Genomic DNA, 6,000 nt, shown 5'->3' with positions numbered 1-6,000 from the left:
TCAATTTAAGTTGATTTGAAGGTACAGTTAGAATTTTTTGAGATTATTCGAAAGAAAAACTGGATATTGTACCTATAAATATACTTTGTTTAGTGTGTAATTACATCTTTCAACAAATTGATGCATTGTTATGAACTTGGAATTAATCCATTAAAAATGCATAGGAGCGGCCGCTGGTTTGTGGAAGCTGCCATGTTGCACCACCATCTTGAATACACTGGTCCCTGCTGTACCAATAGCGTTTTATTTATGTATCTAGAGACTGGGTACATACGTAGTACGCCGTATAAAGAGCTAACAACAAGCCAGTTAAAAACAGCAGCAACTGGTTATAAGCTAACATTATACCAGCTAAGCTAATATAAGGCTTAAGTATCCTAAAAATCACATTTCTATTTTTTTGTCCTACAGCGGCCACCGTAACTAGGACAACACACTCTAATTAGGAGCAGTAAGAAAACAGAACTGAAGCTGAACTGTGATTTTTTTACACACTGTACCTTCAAGTTACCAAATTAATGACTGCCTGAAACAGAAACCCTTGTAACTTTTACAGCTGACAGAAATTTGTCTTTTTAAAATCACTAGGTCAGATATTTTAACTTACATTGTAACCAAATACATGAAAAAGTAACACACTCAAATTAGCTGTTAGCAAATGTTAGCATGTCAACACAAAACTAGGACGTTACACAACAAAATCATTCCTGCTAGCCTGGACATTTTCCACAGTGATTTATTAGCACAGTGATGACAGCGTCTGGTTCAAAGTAGCTCTACTGCTAACCCTATTAAAATCTTCTTAGAAATGCTAGAATGGCTAAATACTCTTAATCATTTATAAAAATTTGACTTATGACCCGAGAACGATCACTCAAACATTCTGAGATAGTGACTAACTGGTGAGTTGAACATGTGATTGACCACAAGTTAAGGCAGCTATCATTTTTGGGTAGTGTTTTGAAAAAGGTTTATTTTTTATTTTATGTAATGGAAGTTAGCATTGTGGATGAAATTGTATATCAAGTTAATACTTCTGACTCCATTGAAACAAATCTTTTGATCCATTTAGGCAAAAACAATTGTTCTACGAGCTTAGTTATAGTTAAGCACTAAATAGCAGAATGTAAAAGTAAGCAGAAAAAATGAGCTAAAATGTTGTCGTAGCACTTAACTTTAGTACATAAATCTTCCCATTTAATAACTCTGTGTTTTTACATAAGCTCATAATTAACTGGGATTCGACAGGCTGAATAGAAACGCTGCTTCTCCTGTCCTTTTAAAGCAGAGTCAGTGCTGATTCATGCTTTATACTGTCAACAGTAAAGCCTTTCTTTCATGCAGACTCCCCCGACTGATGAAGTCAAAATGTCACCACTCACCAAACAAGTGTTTTGAGCTGCATCATTTATACAGACTCTGACACACTGACAATAGAAGCCTTTAGTTTTTATATACACACAACCTAAAAATGTAATTATACTCCTGATACAAGCTTCATGTAAACTACATTAAAATTTAATTTAATTTAAATGAAATTAAGCTATTCATTTCATTAAGCTTCAGGAAAGCTCACACACTTGGACATATATACTCCCCTCTGGACAGAGCTAAGCTGCAGTTGGGGGTCATGTGATACAACACGGGAGGGCAACACTTTCTCTGGCAGACAGTGAGGAAGAGGAAACACTATGAGGGGTTTGGAGTATTGAAACCATTCTATCTTTGCTATAGGAGACACTACAGGAAACCCAATACTCTCTATTGCTGTCACACGCACATACATATCTTTAGTGGGTTTTGGAACATATGCTATAGTAAATCAGTCTCCTCCCTATGAATAGAACTGATTAAAGCATGTTCATGTTTAATATTTCTGTTATTTATGGGCTGAATTAATAGTCAGTCATTTGGATTTGGATTTTCTTTTAGATTATAAAGACTTTTAAAATTTTTAAATAAATGGAATTTTTCCAAAGAGTCAGTGTTTACAGTGTTGACCCTTCTTCATAACCTGTGCAACTCTGGCATGCTGAATATCAGCTTCTGGGCCAAACCCTGATTGATAGCAATCATTTCCCTACAGCGCTCCAAGTTGATCACAAATTGTGGGCTTCTGGTTCTCCATCGACTTTTCAAGGACTGACCACAGATTCTCAATCAGATTAACATCTGAGGACTTTCCTGGCTATGAACCTAAAAATGTCAATTAACATTAATTAGATTCCGGGTCTTTTGACATAGCCCTCCACCATGTTGGAAAATGTGCAGATTGTCACCATACTGGTCCTGGATCGTCAAAGGTGTTTTCTGCATGGTCAGTCCTTAAAAAGTGGACAAGGAAAAGCTGATGTACTTCAAGTGCTAAAGCAGCAAAGTGTAGTGAAAGTGAAACACAATTTGTGCTACTGTCCAAACTTTTGCAGGACACTTACCAACTTAGACAACCACAGTGACTGCTACCTTTGCTGACTAACATCTTGTACATTGGCATTAGTACTTTGTTACTAACAAGCATAATAAAGAGCCCAAATTCAACTCACTTTCAACATCCCTCACACCTACCCCTGTCTAATGCTAACATTAATCTAGTAACAGTGGAGTACGTTACAGCACCAGGACAGTATATGAGAACCAGACTAACAACAAACTGCATACCCCATGATTACTGAAGAAAAAAAAAAAAAAACGCATTTCAGTTTTCATGTGTTCCTCATTTCTGGCATATTAGACTAAGATGTGACGCACTTTTGCTACTAAATACTTTCACACCAATTCTGCTTTTTCTGTTTGCGATGACAGTGTTACCCTTTAGCAGCAGTCACTATAAAAGTCATATGATTGAAAAAAGAAATGGAACAATTCAAATTCAACAAGCTTTGTTGTCTGTGAGCTGAGAAACTGCTGAACAATCAAGCTGACTTGAAACACCTCCCTGCAGAAAACTTCTGGCTCACTGCCTTCAGTATCTTATCCCCATCTGCCATTCTTAATTACCGACTCGGACATGCAGTCTAAACTACACCTTGCGCTACTCTGAGTCATCAAGTATTTACTGAGATTTTTTATTCCTCATGCAGGAAGGTGGCACAACACCCATGTAGACTCCAACATCCTGTTAGGGAGCTGGCACTGAACACATTTGGCACCGTTCCTGCACTAACTGCTCGCTCGGCATCGAGCCAGTACTGACAACAGCTTCCTCTTAATCTGTTTTACCCATCCAGTCCTCCATAGCCATGCCGTCTCTGAGCAGCGATGACCGATTCAATGCAAACATCATTAGTTTAAACACGTCGACAAGACCCCGTGTAGAGATTTCAGTCCAAGCAGTGAATTTGTTACGTCATTAAGCAGGCGTTTCTTTGACACATACACACAGATGTTCAGTGACAAAGCGTGGGACTGGATGCTGCCGAGATCAGTTACAGCTTAATTACGTCTACAATCGTTGCATAATTAAATATTAAACTAAATTTATTATTTTTTTATACTTGAATGTCATCCTGGAACTAGCAATTAAGATAAACACTTACTTCTGACCTGGCAAATTAAAAGTTAAACAGGACCCATTATGCTTATTTTTAATCACATAATTCTAGTCTTGAGGTCTATTACAGTACCTTTGCATGATTCATAGGGGTTGGAAAAAAACATACATATATCCATACAGCATAGTGTTTTGTGTGGCGATATTGTATCATTACAGAGACACCAAATGTTGATATCAATTTTTTTTTTTATAAATTATTCTGTGCATACTATGAACGCAAAGGCTCACCACATGCTCAGATCCTTAAACAACATTAGCCAAACAACACTGGCCATACTTAGCGTGACAAAATGATCTCCTTATTCAGAGCAAGGTAATGACTCAGTCACACAAGTGAAAATAGGACAGCAACCCTTGGACTCTCAGAGAGATTATCAAAGGTTTGCAAATAATTGCCATCTAATTTATAAATACAGACTAATGCCAACATCAACATGTTGGCATTAGTCTGAATGAGTCTTAAAGCACAACTTTAGGGGACTCGGATCAACTGGTTGCCATCTGGTTGTATTCCAGTTATACTCCTATAGAACAGGAAGGTTGCTAAGTGTAATTGTAACTGTGAAATGTGAATTTCTGTCTATGTAGACACCAGCAAACGTGATTGTCGGCCAATTATCAAACTTAATTGCTTTATTATCAGAAACAGATTGCATGTAATTGCCAACTTGACTTAGTTCAATCAAAGACTGATCGCAGACCTATAGCAGACTTTGTCTTATGGCAACATTTATGGCAGGTTTCAGCGACAGTGTCGGTAGGTTTCACGATCTCATTTTGCAACAAAGCATTATTTTATTAGATAAAATCGATATTGACAAAGTTCAACTTTGAGGACATAATTTGCAGTTGATAAGAGGCGATAAATTGCAATATATGTTATACTTAGCATATCATAAAATATCACAAATTGCAATAATATCGTATTGTGACAATATTGAACAATGAGGTGTGTAGTGTTTCCCACCACAATACATTTTCTTATACTTGATGTAGATGCAGCTCGTCAGCGCTTCCAAAGCCTGAAACTAGCCGTTTTGGCTCCTCTGCTGTTAAGCAACTATATTCTGATTAGCTACCCTGAAAAATAGTAACTTACAACATCCCATCAAATGCCCATATATAACCAAATATAAGTAAGTGTTGTTTATTTATAAAACACCTTTCACAAACAAGGGGTCACAAAATGCTGTGCACTAATTAGAGTAAGGAGAATTAAATGCGATAAAAATAACATAAAACAAGTTGACATACAGAATACATTAAAATCAGTTAGTACCAACAAAAAACGGATTAAACAAATAAGGTAAATGGCATCAAAACCTCACATTTGAGAGACCAGCCACGTTCATTTTAGTTCTTTCAATTTCTACGCCCAGGCAGCTGTACAAATGTGTCCTGTCTGTTACTAGATCAGCCCCGAGGGAGAAGAGCATGACTGATTTTGTGTCAGTTAAAGGTATTCATGTCATATGACTGCCATCCACGTCCTACTAGTTTAGTAACTAACAGAACATCCTCAAAGTAATTAGATGAGAAACTTAACAAATAACAACACAACACGATACAAAAGCAAACTAAAAGGAAAAAAGTATTTAAGTTTATCAGCTGCTGAGAGCATGTGGATCTGCAAAGCACAAGGACTTTCTCATCAGCAGAGCATAAAACAATATCAACTTACGTGACAGCACGTACATATGTGACACCATAGAGTAAAAAGGTACACTCAGTGGGAGCCAGGGTTTGATAATATCTTCTTCAAACAGTGTGTGATGCTACAGAGTTGCCTGCAAGTTTGAGCATGTTAAAAGTGAAAGCAGCTGTAGCCAAATTTAAGCCAGAGGAGTGAGGAGGTCAAGGTGCAGGCAGGAGATACGAGGAATCATAATCTTCTCTAGTGTTAAAGCATAACTGTTTTTTTAAACTTAGTTTTTGGAGTTAATGTGGTTTTGCTTCATGCAAATGTAACTGAATATGTTATAGTACGTGTACTGTAATCAACTGCACTTATAATTGCAAATAGCAACCACTGAGCAGTGCTATGGAAAATGTGCAAGCCATACTGTTAACACCAGTCATGGTGTATTAATGGAAAGGCTTTACAGAACTAGCTGGAGTTGGATTTTTATACCCAATCAGCTGTGCATCTCCTTCAGAAAAACCTCAACTTTCACATCAACACGAATCAAACAGGTGCTATGTGCAGTAACAGACTCAGTGTGTTGTAAAGCTACACATATGCGGTCGGTAAAAAAGAGAGCCCCAGCTTGTTCCATCCATCCATCCGCTTATCCTTTTCAGGGTCGCTGGAGCCTATCCCAGCTGTCATAGGGCGAGAGGCGGGGTACACCCTGGACAGGTCGCCAGTCTGTCGCAGGGCCAACACACAGGGACAGACAACCATTCGCACTCACATTCAACCTAGTGGCAATTTGGATTATCCAATT

This window comes from Aulonocara sp. 'chitande type north' Nkhata Bay, linkage group LG18, assembly GCF_057382095.1.
Source record: "Aulonocara sp. 'chitande type north' Nkhata Bay isolate Kocher_YH1m ecotype deep benthic linkage group LG18, A_spYH_male_GT1.1, whole genome shotgun sequence".
In the NCBI taxonomy this organism is placed as follows: Eukaryota; Metazoa; Chordata; class Actinopteri; order Cichliformes; family Cichlidae; genus Aulonocara; species Aulonocara sp. 'chitande type north' Nkhata Bay.
The sequence above is the reverse complement of the archived record's forward strand: the minus strand, read 5'-3'. Positions refer to the sequence as shown.